This window comes from Artibeus jamaicensis, unplaced genomic scaffold (assembly GCF_021234435.1).
Source record: "Artibeus jamaicensis isolate MK-2021 breed Jamaican fruit bat unplaced genomic scaffold, CSHL_Jam_final scaffold_369, whole genome shotgun sequence".
NCBI classification, from domain to species: domain Eukaryota; kingdom Metazoa; phylum Chordata; class Mammalia; order Chiroptera; family Phyllostomidae; genus Artibeus; species Artibeus jamaicensis.
Window position 1 is genome coordinate 44,848,544 of NW_026522042.1, and position 22,880 is coordinate 44,871,423.

Genomic DNA, 22,880 nt, shown 5'->3' on the forward strand with positions numbered 1-22,880 from the left:
GCAGACCTCGGTCTTTCCTGGTGGCCCTGCCTACCTGATGGAATAAACCAAGCAAGGAGGTGAAGGCAGCTTTAGAAGGTTCAGGAACCTTCCTGCAACTTCTTCATCTTCCACTACCTCCCAGGGATTTTTTTTCTAATCTTGCTCTGTGAGCAGTAGGTTAGCAGAAACCCTAATCTCACTCTGCAGGAAAGTTCAAGATAGTAAGTGATGGGTGAACTGGTGTTGAAAGCTCTCTGTCCACATTGACAGTGAGGGAGGGCCTGCTGCCTGAGCATCTTCCCAGAGCTTCGCACTGGAAGGCAGCCGCCCAGGCCCAAGCTCGTGCCTGGAGCAAGCGTGTGTCCTGTGCACACAGTGTGTAATCAGAACAAAGTGAAAACAGTCTCCCTCTGGTATGTTTAATATATGTCCATTGTCCTCTGCTGGTTAATGTCGCTTGTTGTTTTTTTCCTGACCTCTCTTTAACCGGTTGTCTTTTCATATAAATTTCAAAGTTGTAGCCAAATAAACATTAACATCATACCAGAAAGGGCTCAAGATATTTCAAGAGAGAAAAAAAAGGGTGAAGACTCAAGTCATTTCTGTGCTATATCCCACACATCTCCATGCGGCTGCTTTCATGGGCACCACCGGCCTGTCCTCCGCACCGTGCTCTCCACCGATTGGCTGATTGAAGTTGGCCCCCGAGGGAGTAAGAATAGTGTCAAGTAACTCCAGTGATGGATATACTCAGATTCATGGTGTGGTTACAACATGGAGGTTTAAAACAACACCAGAGTATCGCTCAGCAGCTTACACCCACTGCAGTCCTGCCTGGGGCTCCTGCCCCCAGCACACTCTGGGGAATGGGGTTCTCGGTCTCATAAGATTTGGGGGAGTCTCATAAAAGTTCTGGGGAGAATGTGAGCACAGCACAAAGCCACAAAGCAAACTGGACCAGTTTTAAGGCCACCTTCAACTCAGATATCTGGAGGTCTATAGTTCTTCAATTTAAATGGAGGGGAAGTTCAGGGTCTGACCCAAGCAGCCACCTGTAGGGACAGAGGTACCCAAGAGGTGACCAGACCTTTGGGTTCAAGATTACTTGCTTGCAGAGAGCAGAAGAACTTCTTTTTTAAATGCCTGTCTAGCTCTATTTTTACAAATTCCAGTTATAAATTATATATAATAAAATATACCCTTTTTATTTTACAGTTTTGTATGTTTTGACAAGCACACCAATCAGGTGACCACTACAATCAAGATATCAAACAGTTATGTCATCCTCCCCACCCCCGGCTCAAATTTTCAAGACCATTTTGTAGTCGTCTTAGTCCATTTCGGCTGCTCTAACAGAATATTAGGAGGCCTAGATACAATAAGCATCCATTTTTGAGAGTTCTGGAGCCTGGAAAGTCCCCAGTCACAGCACTGGCAGATTTAGCATCTGGTGAGGTTTTCCTGGTTCACAAGCAGCTGTCTACACTATTTCTCACGTGGTAAAAGGGGGCAAGGGAGCTTTCTTTGCCCTCTTTTCTTTTCAATTACAGTTTACATTCAATATTAGTTTGTATTAGCTTCAGATGTACAGCATGGTCTTTGCCCTTTTTTATAAGGGCACTAATACCATCCATGAGGGCTCCATCTTCATGACCCGATCACCCCAAAGTCCCTACCTCCTAAGACCACAGCCTTAGAAGTTAGGTTTCAACACACGGATTTGGGAGGAACACAAACATTCAGGCCATAGCAGTAATCAGTCCCCTTTCCACCCCCAGCCCCTGGCGACCCCTGCCTTTTCCAGAACATCATATAAATGAAACTGTTCACTGAGACTGGTTCCTGTCACTCAGAAGAGTGCATTGAGACTCATCCATGTTACTGGGAATATAGTCATTTGTTCCTTTTTATTTTTTAATATAATTCTCCTAATGGAATTATTTGTATTTTACCTTTTCGCCAGCTGAAGGACATTTTTCTCCCCAGGTTTTGGTGATCATAAATAAAAGCACTGTAAAAATTCAGGCACAGGTTTTCCCATGGATATAACTGCTCATTTCATCTGAGCGAGGATCTGGGACTGGGGCTGCTGACCACAGGGCAGTGCGTGTTGAACTTCATTAAAAACTGCCAAGCTGTTTTCCGGAGTGCTGTGTCACTCTGCATTCCCAAGAGCAACAGACCAAGTTCCAATCACTCTTCACCTTACCAGCACTGGCCAACGTCAGTGACAGTCTCATTTGAAACTCACCACAGGCTTCTTCTTTAGAAAAGGAAGCTGAGCCAGCAGGAGTGTGTGACTGGTTCAGCTGACTAAATAGCTGGGCCAGAACTTGAGCTCAGAACCCTAGACAATCCTGGTTACAGTTTAGCTCCGTGTTTTAACTGGCTCTAATCTCGTCTCTTTCCACATAGCTTGATGGTAGTCAAATAACACAATAAGAAAATAATAAATAACCCAGTTATAAAATAGGCACAAGATTTGACTAGACATTTCTTCAAAGAAAGTATATAAATGACTGACAAGCACATGGAAGGATGTTCAACCTTGTTAGTCATCAGAGAAAATCAAATCAAAACACAATGAGATATCATTTTATGTCCACCAGGATGGCTTTAGTTAAAAACAGAAAGTAGAAAGCGTTGGTAAGGATGTAGAGAAATTACAACCCTGATACATGACCGGTAGGTACGTAGGATGGTATAGTCGCTTTGGAAAACAGTTTGCCAGTGCCTCAGAATGTAAAACAGAGTTACCATATGACTCAACAATTCCCACTCCAAGCTATATACGCAACAGAATTGAAAGCATATCTTCACATACAAACTTGCACACAAATGTCATGGTGGCACCATTCACAAAATCCAAAAAAGTAAAAACAACCCAAATATCCATCAACTAACAAACAGATGGATGAGGAAAACGCAGGCTGTCCGCACAAGGGAATACTGCTCCGCCCTGAAAAGGAGAGAAGCACCGCCATGTGGATGAGAACTTCGCGCTCAGTGAACGAGGACGGACACGAGAGGCCACGTGTTGCGTGACCCCATTTATATGGCACGTTCAGAAGAGGCAGGTCCGCAGAGACAAAGTAGATAATGGCTGCAAAAGGCTGGGTGGAGGGGGATGGAGTGTGACTGCCAACGACATGGGGTGTGGGGGTGATGAAAACGTTCCGGAATTGTGTACACATGAGGGTCACTCAACTTTGCAAATAGGCTAACAACCACTGAATTATACCTTCCAATGAATGAACTTTTGATATGTGAACTCTCAGTACAGCAGTTATTAAAGAAAAAAGATGTCCTGCCATGGAGAAAGGTATGGGCAGAGGAAGGTGTGATGGGGCAAGAGCCAAACTAGGGAATGAAGGACCCAACTTCACCTCTTATTTGCCCGATGACCTTGTAAAAATCCACCTTTGATCCTTTTGGTGTTGTTTTCTCATTTAAAATATAAGGAAAATGACAGCCCCCCGAAGTGTTTTTGTATGAGTCAGACAAGATAGTGTCTATAAAGCATCTTATCACCTATAAATTGCTATGAAAATGTTTGTTATAACTCTAAGGCCTTAAATTTTTCTCTGAAATGATGATTTTCTGTCGATCAGATATGAGCTGTTTAACAGTGACCTGTGCTTTTCTGTACACTCTGCTTCTCCCCCAGCCTGTGGGGCTCAACAGTGCTCAGCACAATAAATATTCCACAACTGAACTCAACAATCAAGCATCGGTGTGGGTCTGGGGCTGTAAACATAAACAAGGTTGACTTGTGCCCTCGGGAAGGTCTGTTGGGTGGGGTGGAAGTAGGAGACAGATACTAGATTTATGAGTAAAATACATGTGCGTTAATTAGTGAGATGAGCAGGTGACCATGTGTACACACCCCCTCTTTGTGACATGTGTCTCCTAGGGGTAAAAGATGAGGACTTGATAGGTGGGGGGTATGGTCTCCCACCATTGGGTCCTACATGCATTCCATAAAAGGAGAGGGTTGAACATGGTTCAAAAGTGTTCTAAAGATTTATGATGTTGGCTATTTCAGGATATAAAAACATCACTGACATATGATTGCTAATAGAAAGGGAACTCAAAAAATACAGTTCTGCAGAGAGCCATGCTTAGTTCACGCTCCTTCTTGGTAACCTCTCAATGATTTTGTCTTACAAACCCTAATAAACACATCATGTAACTCCTCCAACGCTATGTTCAAAATGAAGCAACAGAGAGAGGATCTGCCCATGTCTTTTCGAAGTTATTCATAGGGCTCAAGCCCCATGAAAGAGGCATCAGACGCACCCACTTCTATTAGGTCATATGCTGTTCATAACGAGTTCCTGGAAGTCCAGTTGTCTTTTCCCAGGAACCCAGGATGTCATGACCAAAAATATACATTTCAGAACTTCTCTACCTCCAAAGACCTGATCAAAAGAGGGTTTCGCTGCTGCCTTTCATTCTTAATATTGAAATATTTCCATTGATGATTATTTGGCATCCTAAGTTTCAAAACTTGGTATTTGGAATAGCTGGCTAATGTTTTCTTAAATTACACCCTCTTGTGGGTCCATAAAGTCCCAAAGTTATTATAAATAAATAAATGGAGGTTCTCTTCATGATGTAAACCAGCTTTCAATGAAGTCATTGAGGGGAAGTTTGGTTTGGATGGAAGCAGCGCCTCCCGGGGCAGTCTCTGCTTTCCGCCCGCGGGGGCTGGAGACGCTGGTCGGCAGCTGCTCTCAGGCAACCAGAGGCAGCAGCCCTGCTGCTTCATTTCTTGTTTTAACTTCCAGTGGGAAACTCAATATTTTAAAATGCTCCCTTTTCCTAAAGTCCTCTGCATGTGGTGACCCGTCCTTGGAGCTGGTTAAAGAGAGAAGATTTGTTGGTGCTCACATCCAAGTTTGAGGTCCTCAGGCAATCTGACAGTATGCTAGCACCCCCAAAGCTGGCGTGCCTTGCCTAAGTCACAAGGCTGCAGCCTTGCCCAAGCATAATGGTAAACACATTCTTCAGGAGGAAAGACAGGTGGGGTTCAGAGACTGGCCCTGGGAGAGCAGCAGGCTCTGCTGGTACTTCTGGACACATCCTGGGAGGGAACAATGCTGTGAGCCCACCTCACGGGGCGTGCTCGGCAGGCAGCCCCACCTGCAGGTGCCCCACCCATCCCAGTGGCCTGGCATAGGAAGCGTAAGGCAGAGTGAAACCCAGCATAGATGTGGAAGTAATCACCACTCAGATACCTAGTTTGGGTCCAGAGAGCCAACATCCACAGTCCTTTCTAGCAGGACAGTTTTCTTTTCTGCTTCTTTAAATATGAAACAGGCACTCCTTTCTGCAAGGCCTCGCTATCCCACCTCTACCCACAAAAATAATTCTCCTGTGCTTACAGTCATCCAGACATACACTTTTCAAATAATAATTATAGCGTGAATCAGAGCCAGAATTATAAGGGCGTTACTGCTGCTTTTAAGGTGAGGTGGGCATGCTGTCCAGCTTTTTCATTCTTTTCCTTACTCTCCTGGTGAGAATTGGCATTTTATAAGGGTGTGAAGCTTCCCAGACTCAGGGTCCTGCCTTTAAATTTGCATCTGTGCCATTAACTTTGCATCTGTAGCTAAATGGAAATTATCTAGGGAGCTAGACAGCTTAAGGCTACCAAGTGGCTGCAGAGAAAAAGGCTGATTTTTTAAGTTAGGCATCTGCTATTCTGTTGGCCTCTGACCAAATTAGAGGGAAAGAATGAAGATGCCAAGTTCATCAGTGCTTCTACTCTCCCAACACAAATGCACCTACTGTGCACAGAATAGAAACCGAGAGGCAATGCAGCGTAGTGCTCAGGAATGTGTACCCTGAGGTCAAGTCTCTGCTCTGCCAGTTTAACACCATGATCTTGGAAAACTCACTCACCACTCTGAGCCTCAGCTGCACGTCCCTCCCTTAGACAGGGATCCGCTCTCCCTAAAGCACACTGGTGGGTGACGTTAGCACATCTGAAACAACCGGCACCCAACAGACATGTGAAAGGAGCTCAACTGGCTACGATCAAGAAAATGCAAGTCAAAACCACAGTGAGATAGCACCTCATGCCTGTCAGAATGGCTGTCATCAATAAATCAAAAACAGCAAGTGCTGGCAAGGATGTAGAGAAGGTGAACCCGCACCCAGGGCTGGTGGGAATGCAGACTGGGGCAGCGGCTGTGGAGAACAGGATGAAGATTCAACAAAACATTAAAAACAGAACTGCCACACAACCCAGCGATTCCACTTCTGGGTATTTATCTGAAAAAATCCAAAACATGAATTTAAGAAAAACGCACCCCTGTGTTCATTGCAGCATTATTTACAACAGCCAAGATATGGAAGTAACATTCTATTCTATTCTATTCTATTCTATTCTATTCTATTCTATTCTATTCATAGAAGAAATATCTATTTTATCTATCCATCAATAGAAGAAAGCATAAAGGAGAGATGGCACATATATACAATAGAATATTAGTCCACCATAAAAGAATCAAGTCTTGCTATTTGCAACAACATGCATGGACCTACAGGTTATTGTGCAGAGTAAAATAAATCAGACAGAAAAAAATAAATATTGTACAATTTCACTTACATGTGGAATATAAAAACAAAATAAATGAATAGCAATACAGAAAGAAAGTCACTGGTACAGAGAATAAACTGATGGTCACCAAATGGGAAGGGGTGTGGGGGAGAGGGTGAAAAAGGTGAAAGGGATTAAAAAGTACAAATTTCCAGTTATAAAAATAGTCATGGGGATGTGGAGTACAGCATAGGACATACAGTCAATAATACTGTAATTACTATAAGGTGTCTGTGGGTGGGCGCAGGGAGGGAGGGAGGGTAATATGGGGTGATCACTTTTTAAGATATGTAAATGTCTAATCACTGTGTGACACATCTGAAACTAATATACCATACCTCAGCTAGAACTGAAAAATAATATTTTTTAAAAGAACAAATATTAAATTTAAAAAAATAAAAAGAAAACAACGGATAGGCCCTCAGCCATCAGCCGCAAAGACTCACTTCACTTTGGAGCTCAGTTTCCGCCACCTACCCAGGAAGAGAGCGCACATCAAAATGCCCACTGCTTCCCTCCTCTAGAATGTGCGGCCCATGAGGCCGAGATTTTTATTTCTTTGATTTACAGCCATTTCTTCAGGGTGAACAATGTTTGCAACCTACGAGGTGCTCAGTAAACACATAAATCGATTCATTCATCTGGACTTTATGCAACAAATATTCCTGGAACATCTACTTTGTGCCAGACGATGTGTGAGATTCAAAATAATAGGCTCCTTGAGGAACCAGGAGATACCACCTTGTGTGGAGAAGAGATGCTCAGGCAAAACAACGAAAGGTCGCTTAAAGGCGGTGCCCTAGAGTGACACTGGTGGTGTGAGAGCTACCGCAGAACTTCACATGACAGGGAACAGGCGGGATGCGCGGGTCAGAGGGGTTACACAGACGCACGCAGGACACGGGGCCTCAGGCCTCCGCCTGAGCAGAACCTACCCCACCAGGGCACACCACAGGGAGCCCAGGTACACACGTCTCTTTACAGGTCCGGCAAGACTATGTTTGCGGTCCTAGTGACATGCGCACAAGTTTTTAAGAAATGACTAGAAAGCCACTAAGCGTTCTATTTTTTATTGTGATTGCTAAATTTTTTTAAAGCTTCATGTCTTTATAGATAAATCTGCAATCCAATAAACTCACAAAGAACAAAACTATTTCACAGGACAAATTTCTGCAAACTTGGAAAGTCCACAAAATGACTGCAGGAAAGAGTAAACTGACCTTCAACTTCATAGGCTTGTGACTCGCTGGTAAATTTATTGGCATTTTTATAGCCTCAAAGTCCATGGGACCATTGGTTTTCAGAACATTTCTGCATTGACTCCATCAGGTCTGAAAGCTGAGAGGCCTCTCTCTAATTTTCCTTAGTATGTGACTCTTGCCTTTTCCCTTGGCTCTTTGATTTTCCTCCCCTTCCTGATAAGAATGTCACGGGGTCCCAAACTCCACCGGTTGAGCCTCAGGGGGACTTGGGACTCGGTGGGAGGGGGGCACACCTGCAGAGTGCCCTGTGTCTCCTGCCAACTGGCCTTCTGCAGGCCTCTCATCTCCCTGTAACCCCCCGTCTCACTCCCACATCTGTCCAAGAGCCCGCCAGGGCTAATCCCATGATGCCCTCATCCATGTTTACAAGCGTTTCCTGGGTGTGTCTACCTATCATCACAAAACGCCAGATCCCAAACCACCCCTCTCACTAGGACTCGTGCCCACAGAGCTCCGTATATCCCCCCATGTGACCCATTCCCCACCCTTCCCAACCCCAGCCACCTCCCCTGGATGTCCTATCGTCAGGACCCCCAACATCTTCTGTGCTTGTCTGAGCTCAGATGGGAACCTCATGGCTTCTGAGGGCACTGATCCCCTGAAGTCCCCTCGGGGTTCCTGAAGCCAGTACAGCAAGTGTCCCACTTGTTCCCCATCTTCCTCTCCAGAGCACTATCGCTCCCCCTCCTCCAGATGTCAGCCTGGCCTGGCCATCTATCACCTGCCTGCCTCCTGGAGTTTCCCATGCCAGCGTCCAGACATACCTGCTGCAGCTTCTCCCACCTTAAAAAGAAAACAAAAACCCCATAGACCAACTCAAGTACTGCCCATTTCTTTACTCTCCTTTCTACCAACCCCCTCCAAAGATTTGTGGATTCCTGCTGCCTCTAATTCCTTTTCTCCTATTAGTTTCTTTAAGTTTAAAAAACTTTTAATGAAAAATGTCAATCATATGTAAAAATTGAAAATATAATGATCCCCAGATTTAATAATTATGAACATCCTGATGCCTCTTTGCTTCATTTCTGTTTTTTCCTTGCTGAAGTTTTTTAAAGCAAGTTCCACATAACATGACATTTCACTCTTACATACTTCAGGTGCAGCTGTAAAAAATAAGAAATTTTCTTATATAACTTTAATATTATGTAAGAATAACAATGTAACAATATTGTAATATGTATTATGTAATAATTCTTCCTGTTGTCTCCTAAAACCCAACCACTCCACTCAAGGTTTTGTCCCCACTACTCCACACAAGCTTTTCTTATGTAAATCATTCATGACCAAGAAGCCATGTGGCCATTCCCCACTGGTAGGGTGACCAACCACTCCAGTTCGCTCGGAAGTGGGAGATTTCTTGGAAAATGGGACTTTCAGTGCTACAACCAGGAAAGTCCTAAGCAAATGGGGACAGTTGGTTGCCCTATTTCTCAGTTCTTACCTTTCTCAACTTTTCAGAAGCAATCAACAGGTGTGATCATTCCCTTTTTCTTGAACAACATCCTCCTCTTGCCCTCCGCGGCACCACTCTCCCTCAGTTTCCCTCCCCCTCTGGCCACCATGCATCTGCCTGACCCCCATGTCTTAGCCTGGCTCTGCGCCCTCTGTCCTTAGTCCTCTTCTCATCTTCCCCACTTTCAAGCCTTGAAATACCATGTGTCCATGGATAACTTATAGATTTCTATCTCCAGCCAGACCTCTCACCTAGACACACACTTTTATACCACCTGACTTCTTGGCATCTCCACTTGGAAGTCTTCAAAGGCACCTCAAGTTTAGTACTTCCAAACCAAACTCTTGATCTCTCCCCTAAAACTAGCTCTTCTTACAGCCTTCCTTATGACAGACAGTGGCAACTTCCTAAAAACCTTGGAGTCAGCTTTGAGCCATCCCTCTAACACTCACGTGCAACCCACCAGCAAACCCCGCTGAGCCTTCTCTCAACAATCATTCACCATCCAGCTACTTCCCACTGTCTCCACCGGCACCATTTCCTGCTCAGGTTATTGTAGTCATCTCCTCACTGATGTCCCTTTCCTAGTCGATGAGCCTTCCCACCATGCTAACATGCTGTGATTTTCACGTCTTTCTGTTACAGTTTGAAGAATGGTAAGAATCATGTACTGAAAGACACATGAAAGTATTTCTCCATGAATATATTGCAGAAAAATATATTAGGTTATAGGCATAGTGCTGACTCAATTTTAATGTTTGATTTTACAAAGACTCCATCTTGTGTCTAGAGATCTAAAATTAAAGACTACATAGTCTAGGATGATAAAATGCTACTTCCGCATTTCTTCATTTTTTAAAAGAAGCTAAATTACGCATGAAACAGTTTGGTCACTGCCATTTTAATTCTGTTGATACTGACACAGACCTTAAGTATTTTATGAACTTGAATTAGCTCTGGCTGGGTTGCTCAGTTGGTTGGAGTGTCATCCGTTACACCAAAATGTTGTGGATTTGATTCCCAGTTAGGGCACGTACCCAGGTTGTGGATTTCCTCCCTAGTCAGGTACATACTAGATGCAACTGATCAATGTCTCTCTTTCACATTGACATTTTTTTTCTTTCTCCCCTTCTTCTCTCTCTAAAATCAATAAGCATACCCTTGGGTGAGGATTTAAAAAAAGAATTAAACTTGTATTAAAAGCTATGATTTTTGTATTAAGAAGCCTAAGAACATTAAGGAAAACCTTCATAATTGGTCTCTGTTCAGTGGGCTGATTCCTTGAAGCCAAACTTTTGGAGGTGGGGGCTACATAACTATAATAACAACTAGTCTTGTGTTTTAGGTTTTCACTACTAACAGTACTTCTCACAAACTGATTTCTCAGTTGTCCAAGCATATCATTAATTTTAACATTACATCATGGTCTTTATTTGCCTTTCCTAAAAAAAAAAAAAAAAGAAGCAATCCTAATCTTTTATAAGAATCCCTTAAAAACTAACATGACAATGGTTTCAATGCCCTGACAAAAATGTGTTTCTAATTATCTTTCTCCAGAAGCTCTCCAACAAACACAACCATTATTATTCGTAATTCTCAATAATCAATAAAGTATTGGCCACGCACTTTATTACTAAGATTACATGCAAAGAGGCATGGAGAATGTTATCTGTGGTTTATCCAAAAATTCTAATGGAATACATACTGCAACCACAAAACCATGCTGAAATCTATAGAGACAAACAGACTTCCCTTCTCCTAAATCCTTGCCAACTTGCTCTGCAAAAGTGAAAAGCTGAGCCAATTCTGAGAAACCAGTGGAGAAAGAGCAGCTCCTTGAGGCAGGCTTTGTCTTGTGTGCAGGCATCCATCCTACAGTGAGGAGGAGTTTCCGGGTGAGGCAGTACGGTCTGACCACCCCCACCCCCACCCCCAGCCCCAGCCCCAGCCCCAGCCTGAGCAGACTGTGCCTTGGCAATCACACTTCCTTTCTTTCCAATTCCGTGAAGTCACGATACGCCTCTGGGTACAGTTCTTCCAGCTCCTGTTCACATACCGGTAATTGCTGCTAAATATTCCGAGGCTGCTGTGATATTTGTGATTTCTTCCACAATGTCAGACTTCCACCAATCCCTAATTGCCGACTTAACTTTACCCTGTGTTTACTCAACCATGTCCTTAAGGAGGCATGAGCTGCTGTAAAAGTTACAATTGTGGTCCAGCATGCTCTTGCCTTTGTTTCTCTGGAACAGGTCCAGCACACTTGTAGACCTTTTTCAGCCACTGGGGTTCAACACTATTGGCAAGAATGAAATGCAACTGGCAGGAGAAGCCACAGCAAAGCAAACAGTCCACTTAGCAATGTTGCCTAACTCATTCTACCCCGGAAAACCTGGCAGGGCCCTCATTGGCTGACTGCATGTGCAGGATGGGGGTTTCTGCTCATTGGATGCTATGCAGCTCTCATTGCATATGTGCAATGAGGCTAACAGCATATGTGAATGGGAAACACATATATTATCTGTGGACACTAATGAATTAATCAGAGGTTCTATGTTGTGAGTCTCCTCGTCCCACCCCCTCAGTACCTGAAGTGCTGATCACCTATTAAGTCTTTTGACCGGAAAAAATAGCTAAAGACCCCTTACAAAGCAGGTTTATTCTGCGTGCCTTACCTAATTTGACTCAGTGCTCCAGGTTCTAGCTCGTTTTATCTCCACTGCAACAGTCAGGCTGAGGAGCAGAGCTAGTAACAGTTTCAGATATTCCTTTAGCTCACAGGCAGATATTACCTTTGCCAGAATTCCTATAAAATTAAGGTTCATTGTAAAGACATAATAATTTCGCTACAGATAATTGGACGCCCTCATTCAGACAGAAGCTGCCAATCAATTTAGTTTGTTTCAAGTGATTTTCTGTACTTTGAATGAAATAAACAACAGTTGGCTTTTGTCCACCTAGCATCTGTTCCCTTTTCCTAATTAGCACTCTAATTACTCTCTGGGGAATTACCTTTTCCCCTCCTGTGTAGTGTGGGTGGGACTACACTCACTTCCCATGACAGAAGCCGAGGGGCTAGGTCATTTCCTCTCCAGTCTTAGGATAACCACGGACCTACCTGCAATAAGAATTCAGCCAACTGAATGCTTCCTTGACTTTGAACCTTGAGTGATGCAAGGGTGGCAGCTTTGCCTTATCCAGACTGTTCCAGCTCTGGCATCATTCCCGTACTGCAGGCTTCCTCGCTCTGGGGCAGGCTTGGTTTCTGCCTAATCCCAAGCCTGGCTCTCCAGGACCCCCGCCAATCTGGGAACACCACAGAGCTGCCAATAAACCCCCCTTTTCTTGAGTTATTCAGGATCTTGGTCTGTTAGTTACACCACAGCCCTCTGACTAACCCACCAACACAATCAAGGAAAACATACTTCTGAATCCACAAATATCTTTTCTTTGGCTACAGGAGACAGCTCAGAAAGCTCCTAATTATTAGGGCTGTGGACAAAAATAAAAGGGGGTATGTTCTCTGGAAAGTAACTCATAGGATGATCTGATTATAAAGTCCTAGGTGGGCAGGTCATGGTGGGTAGTCACACCCAAGGTGTATAACTTTTTAGGAAAAGGCTGATCTTGGCCTTAAGCAAGCCCCGTTCATTGTTACTGTGCATCTAGGTTAACACACCTTTGAAATAAACTGTAACCACCCTCGAGAGAGCCCATAACCTGGTTCACTATCATGTAATCCAATCCCCACCTTGCTTTTTTCTCCTCCATATAACCTTCCTTATGTTCCCTCCTTAGTTTCAAATGCATAAAACCTGCAAAACTGTTATTCTCCAGAGCATTTCAGATCTTGCTCCCTGGCATATGTCATCAGTTTGGCTCAAATAAACTCTTATAAAAATCCCCTATGGGTTTGGATGGTTTTTTACATTGACAGAGCTATGTGTTTTCACTAAACCTGTGGATACGTGATCAGGCTTGCTCCGCTGGCACTCTTTGGGGACTACACAGTGGCCAGTGTCCTGGTGCGAATCACTTGGATATTTTTCAACCCACTTAACTACTCTGGGATTTATACATCAGTTTAAAAAGTAAATCCAGCCCTGACTAGCGAGGCTCGGTGGACGGATGCCAGCCTGTGCATCGAAAGGTTGCTGGTTCTGTTCCTGGTTAGGGGTATGTGAGAGGCGACGGATCAATGTTTCCCTCCTTCCCTTCCCCGCTCTCTGAAAATAAAACCTTAAAAAAAAAAAGTAAATCTGGAGCCTTCGTTTTTGGTAAGCAGCCTAACCTATTACAGTCTGAGGAGACAGCACCGCTGTCCGCATGTCCGCTTGAAAGCCGTTGGTAGATGCGGGTCCCTTCCCTTCCCAGAACTAGTATGCTAAACCGCTTCCCATTTTATCTGCCCTTAAGAGTCATCTGTGGGAATTAAAAACGTCCTGGATGCTTATCTGAATGGTGAAAGGTAAGCAAGGTGCGGGAGTGCCTAGAGTGAGGGACCTGTGACCGCGAGGAAAGAGCGCACCTGGAGAGCAGAGCACGAGGACCTGTGTGACAGGTGGGTGGGGAGGGGCGCGAGGCTTGCAGCCAGGGGGCCTCAGTGAGTGGGCACTGCAAGCACTCACGCCGCCACTTCGATGAGGTGCGCACCCTGAGAAACCCTCACACTTATGGTTAAATAGATGTGTGGGTTCCACACCAGGCGCCTCAGGGAGGTGCCTGCCTGCTGAAGAGGGGACAGGCAGGGGAAGAGCAAGAAGCAGTGCTCCCCAGATCCCCACCACAGAGGCATCTCTTCACCCCAAGGCTATTTGTTGTGACAGAAGAAATGACAGCAGCAGAAACAGAACAGACCCCCTGAGTGGGCAGTTTGCCAATCCTTGTTTATCGGTCAGTGTTTTAAAACAGCCCCCCTGCTGCTTTCCAACCTTTGGGACAGCTGGCTTCCACAAAGAGAGGCGTTTCCAGAGACGGAGCGCTGATCTGAGATCTCCGTCTGCGCCAACCAGCCCCGAAGACCAAGGCCTGGCCCAGACACAACCAGGAAGGTTCACAACTGAGCATCATTTGAGTCTCAAGTGACAGTCACTGACGTGCAGAGACATGGCTGGAAGGCAGAAGAAAAGGCAGAAGCGCCGACAGATCAGTCCAGAACACAGGTCTGGCGTGTGCCAGTGTTCGGGTAAAGTTCCTCATTGGCTCAGAGGGAAGAAAGGCAGCTGGTGCTTCCTGGGAACTTTTTTTTTTGGATTTTTTCATTGTGATAAAATTCACCGCTTTATTTTATTTTTTTAAAGACCCTTTTAAAGTGTATAATTCAGTGAGTTTTTGAGTATTTACAAAGTACAGTAACCACTAGCACAATCTAATTTCAGAACATTTCCATCAACCCGGAAAGAAAACACGTGCCCACTAGCAGTCCCTCTCCGCTCTCCCTTCCCCCAGCTCCTTGCAATCACAAACCAATTTTCTGCCTCTGGATTTGCATATTCTGGGTACATCATCTGAATGGAATCATACCATACGTGGCCTTTTGTGTCTGGCTCTTTTTACTTAGCATAATGTTTCCAAGGCTCACCCATGTTATAGCCAGTATCAGTACTTCATTTCTCTTTACGGCTGAATGATATTCCAGCGTATGAGCCATTCACCAGTCGATGAACATGTGAATCACTTCCACTTTCTGGCTATTATGAATAGTACTGCTGTGAACAAATGTGTATAAGTTTTTACGTGAAGATATGATCGCATTTCTCCTGGGTATAGCTTAAGCAGTAGACTTGCTGGGTCGCAGTCCTCATTACTTCCTGCAATTCTGTCCTCAGTACAGGAGCACTGGGCAAAATGGCCTCAGTGCTGTCCTTGCTGCCAGGCCCAGGGGCCGTGTGACAGTTTGACATGAGCCCTTGGTGCCTGCAGGAAAGTGGCTGGAAGTAGCCTCCTCGGCAAGAGGAAATGGAAGGGGATGCGGCAAAGGAAACCAGCACAGTCGGATTCTGGTGAAAGCCCTCTTCCGGGCGGCACCTAACGTTTTCTCACTGTGTCTTCACATGGCGGAAGGGGTGCGAGAGTTCTCTGGGCCTCTTCCATAAGGGCACTAACCATCCTGGCTGGTGCGGCCCAGGGGGTTGGGTATGGTCCTGCAAACTGAAAGGTCACCAGCTTGATTCCCAGTCAGGGCACATGCCTGGGTTGTGGGCCTGGTCCCGGGTTGGAGAGTGTGCAAGAGGGACCCAGTGGATGTTTCTCTTGCACAGTTCTCTCACACAGCAATGTTTCTCTCCCTCTTTCTCCTTCCCTTCCCCTCTCTCTAAAAATAAATAAATTAAATCTTAAAAAAAATAAGGGCACTAATTCCATTCATGAAGGCTCCCCCATAATGACTCAATCACCTCCCAAAGGCCCCACTTTCAAATACCTTGCCACTGAGGATGAGATTTCAACATACGGATTTGGGAGGGACACAGACACTCAGTCTGTAACCCTGGGGAGATTTATTTGCTTATTTTTAAATCTTTCCTCCCTTCACTCTGTGTTCTGTGATGAGTCAGAGAACTACCAGTCTGGACCCCTTGATAACACTCTGCCCTGGCCCACCCAATGCCCACAGGTACCCTCTGAGACAAGAAGAATGCAGTGATGCTGCCCACACCTTCTGGAAGAACGTACATGACATTTCTGAGCTAACATGACGCTCGCTCTGTGCCTCCCTCGTCATTCCCTCTGTAAACTGCCACCCTGGGGAACGACTGGAAGAGAAGGTGCGCCTTTCTTCTAACCCAGGTTTGTCCCCCTCTGACCTCTCAGGCTATTATTTTATATTCCTCTCATCAAATAAATCCCATAGGTCCTGTTGCCAGACTTCAAACAGATTCCCCCTCCAGAAGGGCCAATGTTGAGGGCGCCCACAGGGTAAGGATGCTATTTTTTTGTATTGTGACAGTTCAGGCTGAAATGTGGTTTCTAGAGTTAATTAAGATGAAAGGGGGGGCTGTCCTTCCCAAAGCAGGTATCTAGGCAGCTGTCTGGGCGGAAGTGCGTCTTAACCTGCACCTAGAACTTGTGCAGACCCGGCCCCGGCCGCTCAGGGCACTGGCGGTGAGAAGGCCCCATGCGTGCTCACGGGACCAAAATGTTTTCACCAGCGTTTTTCAGAGCCTGACTTTGTGTGGTGGGTGCTCTGCTAAGAGAAGGGGATATAAAAAGAAATGACACAGTTCTTATCCTCAAAGAATGCATAATAGTAACAGAAATAGGTGAGGGACCACGATGTGTTGGCCAAAGAGAGAAGTTGAAGGGTGTGAGGGAGGAGCGGGGACGGAAGCCGGCACAGGCAAAGCCCTGACACTTGGAAGTCAGCAAACCGTGGTGCAGGTGTTCTCTCTGCCTAGGCCTCCGCAGTGCGAGAGAGAGGGGACGGACGGGGGCAGCAGCTCTTTGGATTTAACGAGTCCACTTGGGCCTTGCCTTGTGGACTTAAACTCAGCAGCGTCCCCTTTCTAGACACTTCTGAGATCACAAACCTAGATAATCCTCATGGTGGAATTATTTGCTTGGTGGCTTCTTTCAGAAATGTATATATTTCAGCAGCTAATTAAATCAAGTGACTGGTGACCCGAATATTTATACTAATACACTTAAGCCAGGAGGCGCTCGGGGTGGGGCAGTGGAAGCGGTTGTGACAGGCTGCTCCCTCGTGGCCCCATCCCAGGGACGGCGAAGGGCCAGCTTGGAAGGGCCGCCACAGCACACTTCAGCCGGGAGCAGTTTCTTCCATCCGCTACTGGGATTTTAGCAAATTTTTCAGAAGTTTGTCAAATGTTTTGAAGGGTCTCGGTCACAAAGCTGTGGCTGGAATCAGCGTTTGTCAGGTTGGCCATTGGTCTGGGAGATACTATGACAGTGACAACTGTCATGGAAATGGTACTTTCTGAAGGGTCCGTCACTTGGTCAGTGACTGTGTCTTGGAAGTAATGTTTTCTATCCTCTGGGGCCTTTCATCTGAAACCACCCTGTAAACACCGACCTTCTTTCTGTTGCCCCAAAGTGAGCGCCCCCCTTTGAGAGAGCCGGAGGTCCTGCCCCAGAGTCCCAGGGCGGACTTGGAACACAGCACTGGCGGCCACCTCCTGCCTGGAACGCGCAGACCCCTCTCCTGCCCCTGGACAGGCAGGGGGGCAACGGGAGAGCCAACAGCGGGCTTCCAGTGCTTAAACTGTCCACCAGCGTTTCTCCCAATGTGTTTCTGGTTAGTTTAAAGGAGGATAAACAAGATTTAATAGCTGGCAATGAATCACAGTTTTTTTTCCTCCCAAAATGCTATTTGGATCCACTCAAATGCCTGTCATTCTGCATTTGTACAAATAAATAAATCTCCTTTTCTTTTGTGCATTTTTCTCTGTCCTGCATTTCCTAAAATACAATTTGTTTGACGGATGAGTTAAGCGGTTCTGAGGTTTGTTTTTGGCTCTGTAGGCAACTGGGTTGTTTTCTCATCATAATTCAGTGGGACAAGGTTATCACCCCACAAACACTAACACTTCATTTAGAACCAGAAGCACCCCCCACAGAAAAAAGAAATGGCTAACGTTCTCCATGGAAGTTTCGGTTGTTACATACAAAGTTTCCTTGCATTAACATCTCTGCCCTGCCGCTCTCTTGCTTCCCCTCTCAGTCCTGCTGCATGTATTTGGTGCACACACACATTCCGAAGTGGAATTACAGACAGACGGAAAGTAAACTTTGAGAGGAAGCCCGCCATGTGCTTAGGTTTGAGGCTCTGGAGCCAAGGACCTGACGCAGAGGGACAAACCTAACTGCCATCTGAAAGCAAAATTAACCCAGAGAGGACTTTTTTCCTGAAATACAAACCACATAAGCATGGATTTTTTTTCTTAAAGACTAAGACCTGTGACATAGTTGCACTGAAATTAAACCTATGTATTTCTGAAAGGTAATTGTATTAGAATGAAACCAAAATGTTCACCAAATGGACTTTGAATCAAGCTGACAATTCATTTGATTTCCCGCATCTGATCAAACAGAGAAGTGCCTTTTAAATAATTGCCCATTATAATAAAAGACGAGGCAGGTCTATAAGAAGCCGTTGAAGATCTTCTGTTCAAGTTCTCCTCACTAATACAGAGCCTCTGCGAGCATATTTTAAATGCTCCACCAGTGCTCGTGGAAAAGTTCACCAGGAGAAAGGCAGGAGGTTCCGAGAACAGAGAAACCCAGAGCCCAGGTGTGGGCTCCTGTCTCTGCTGGCTCTCAGCGGAGTGGCTGCGGAATAAAAAAGGAGGAAGAGGGTCCCTCTTCTCCCCACCCCAACCACCCGAGGTCAGGTAGGAAGCCTAGAAGCAGCATGGCCTCGTCTGAAGATTACCTCCCCCAAGTTTCCCAGAAGACTTTATTCTATCACAGTACTGTTCAAATCTGCCTCTCAGCACTTATTCCACTGGATAGCAGTAAAGGGTTTACAAGCCTATAATTATCTCAAGGACCTTGGAACCTCCCAGATCTAGTGCAGACCGTATGATAACCAATAAATGACTAAATGAATGACTGTATGAATGAAAGAATACCAAGCAGCATCGGCTAATAATCAATTTCCTTTTCCAACCTTCATTTATCAGCTATATGCAATGAAATGTATAATTTTTAAAAGGAACTTTAAGAGTATGATTTCCACTAAGTTCCGTGAAGTTTTAAAACAGCTTGTGGGGCTTCATTATGTCGCCTGGGCCCGGGGTCCAGAAAACCCGAACGGGAAACGACGGGCCAGGCCCATGGCCCCCAAACCAGAGGGTGCTTCAGAGCCATCTGAAGGGCCCCCTGCCAGAGTTCTGACCCAGTCGCTTCGGGTAGTGCTGCTGCCGCCGCTGCCGCCAGTCCAGGGATTACACTTGGAGACTGAGCAGGGGGGCGGCCAATGAGTTTGCAGTTCTTGTGCGGACTAAGTACGACTTTCTCTTTTTTCCCTAATACAGTTGTCTCCATTTTTCCGCCACCACTTTCCCCCACCCCACACCCCCCCACCTCCTACCCTCAATCCTTCTCCCCTTTGGCTTTGTCCACGGGCCCTTTATACGTGTTCCTTGACGACCCTCCTCTTCTTTCCCGTCAGCCTCCTCCTCCCTCCCCTCCAGTCACTGTCAGTTTGTTCTTCATTTCAGTGTCTCTGGCTATCTTTTGCTTGCCTGTTTGTTTTGTTGATTAGGCTCCCCTTATAACTGCATGACTTGCAGTAGACCATTCACCCATCCCGTGGCAGCCGTGGAGATGGGGAGAGGCAACGGTACTTTATACCCACAAAGACTTCAGAACACAGGCCCTAGATCACGTATGTGATCACACTTTTCACCTTTTTCACAGTGATGTAAACTAAAAGTGAAAGAAGAGGTAAACCTGATGGTGCTTTGGAAGTCAGAAGTACTGTAGAAGTGTACTGGTTTCTCATCACAAAGATCCTCACTTTGAGTCGGCTTTTCCCACCGGGGAGTTTCCCTATTCAGCTGGACTTCTTTGCATAGACATACCGATGTTAACTTAATGGAACAAACTTCCTGGGCTAGAAACATGGAAAATGGCTGAAAAACTGTGTGTGTTGGGGTTTGTATCCTGGAGGAGGCCACAATTTTCTGGGCATTTATTAAGCTGCTACAGAAGGACTGGCATCTGTTCAGTACAGATTTGTGCCCGTGTCTCTACCCACTGATGCCACAACCGCCGGGGTTGTTTCCTGGGAATCTGAGCACTCACACAGCCAGGCTGCTGGAGGCCCTCACTCCAGCATCAATCAACTTGACATCTGGACCCAACCCGAGGCAGCCCATCTGATCGCCACAGATGCCTTTGCTTTTCAGCTGTCAGCAAAGGGATTATTCAGGTCGGGGTGCCAGGTCTGCACCACGGTCTGCATGGAGGAGGGCTGAGTGGTGTGTTAGGAAATAAACTCAATAATCTGGGAGTGTGGGCAAGACAAAAATTTCCCTCAGTAATCTGTCAGCTCAAACCTATGTCAGGAAGGCATTTTGCCTGCAGAGGCAAAATTACTGTGGTCAGGTGGACCTGGCTAGTTGAAGCTCTACATATTCTTAGAGTACACATTTTGCCCATTTTCTAAACCAAAATCCTACTTGAGTTAACTATATAGGACAGCGGTAGCTGCTTTTGAAACCCTTTAGCATCCATTGGTCCGCAGCAGCCGGGACTGCATCCTTTAGTGGCATTGGGAAAGATCAGACATTCGCCTCTCCTTAGGCGAGTTCCCAAGAAGCTGGGCAAGGCTCAGTGAACAGCAACCGAATCACCGTCGTCACTGTGACAGCGGCCTGGGACTGGGCTGGAGGGCACAGTGTCAATGACATCCCTTTTTACTTTAGCATTTCACGTCTTCTAACATGGAAAACAAGGCCCTGGACATGATCCAGGAGAGTAAGTTGCTGGAAATTGCTCCGTGATGCGTTAGAACAAAGCAGGCAACTAGGAATTAAACTTTACCTCATCAAGGAGGAAAAACAGTCTGTAGATAACACTGTAAATCAGCCAGGAGACAAAGGTCTGCCTGGATGGTCACCCACCACTTCATAGCATTGATTTCTCAAAGCCCAAAACTGTAAAGAACTCAAACCAGAGTAGAAGGGCATCCTGGCCTCCCATGCTTACTGATTTAATTTTCCTCTCTGAACACACACGGCCCCGTAATTAGAACATTTACCAACCTTAAATACAATTTAAACTCCGTACATGTGTGCCTACATGTCAGAGAAGCTTAGGCTGAGATACGGTTTCAATAAAAACAGTCCTTCTGCACTGATTAGAATGTGTAAAGAGGAAATCTGTTTATACCACAATCTACTCAAAACTTGTGTTGGCAGCAACACTGTCAGCTAATAAATGTCAAAGGCAAAGCTACATGGAGGGTATGAATTAAACTACTCACAATCAGGAGGTACAGGGCTCTGAAATGGCACATCCAACTCCTTCTGCTCTGTCTGTCGTGGAGGAATACCACAATCTCAGAGGGCTAATGAAGAAGGCACATGCTTGGCGATGCTCCTCCTCCCGCCAAGTTCAAGTTCACCCCTAAAAGGAAAGGAGTTTTTAGTGAAAACTGCAGAGTCCTGCATGCAAGGTTTGGGGAAGGCATTAACATTTATTCTTTGTCTCTTAAAATACCAGTGGTATCATTCTGAATCTATAATAGCATGAACAATAAGGTTATAGAATTAATTAAAAACTAACAAGGCATTTAGTTTAATTTTCTGATGCTCCATTTTTCATTTCCTGCTGCTTTTATAAAAATCACAAGAGCATTATCTTTTGAGTCCACGCACCCACATATGCATCCTGCCCAACAGCAGCCCTGGTCCCATAGGTGTGAGACCCCTCGGGAGTCTACAGGACACGGGAGAGCCCCTGGTGAGTCTCAACAACCAGAAGGAAGAGGAAGAACACAAGTAGCAGAGCTGAAGATGGTGAATGATCGTGAGTGAAAGATGGAGACCACACCCAAAGGTGGAGTGAGGCTGTGGCGTGGAGTCTGCTGGGAAGGGTAAGGTGTCTCTTCTCAAGTCCTTCTAACAAGGACTGGTACAGAGCAATCTTAGGATGATGTAGGCATGGCCAACGCTACTGGTGAGGGCCACAGAAAGATATCAGGGTGATGTGGAGTCTTCTCCTTCAGGTGGGCTGTGGGGTAATCTACATCGTTGAGCTAGAGATTTCCAAAGGGGAGGGGCCAGCCTGCAATAACAATAATATCAGCAAATGTATGTTGCCTGCCAGACACTGTTCTAAGCACGTGACATTTATTAACTCATTTAATCAGAACAACAATGACCTATATTAACTCATTGAATCACAACAATGATGCTATTGCCATCCCAATTTTATAAATGAAGAAACTAAGACGCAGAAGTGCTTGAACTTCCCCAGGTCATCCAGCCAGGTAGTGGTGAAAGCAGGCTTAGGCCGCTCACTCAGAGTCAGGCGCTTCAGCTTGAGTCTCTGTGACCTCTTCAAAGTACCGGTTCTCCACACATGGAGTGATGTTCTAGGCAGGGGCTCTTATAACCATCACCTCACACTGCCTCTCAACATGACTGGCAGCCTACATACCCAAGTGCCCTCTACCTTTTTCTCCTGCCTTATTACATTTTCTCTAACTCCAGGCTCTGCCACACCCTACCTGACACTCTAAGTTTTTATTTATGTGCCCTGTGCTGTCATTTGGGGGCAACATGGGGCCCCACCTACAGACCAAGCTACCCTTCTCTTCTCTGGCTACTTCAGCCATTCACTCAGATCTGGTTCACAGCTGGAGGAGACTGTAGAGTCCAGGCAATGTTTTCTGATGGCTCGGGCTCAACAAGAACTCCAGACAGCAGGACAGTCAGTTATAGAGCACTTTCAATACATCACATCAGTGCCTTCACATGTGTGACTTCACTTCATTCTCCTGGCACCTCTCTCTGACTTCACTGGGAAAAATACTTCAGGTTCAAGAAGAGCTATGTGACTTGCTTAACATCATACATCTAGAAAAATCACAGCTGGTACTCAAAATCCA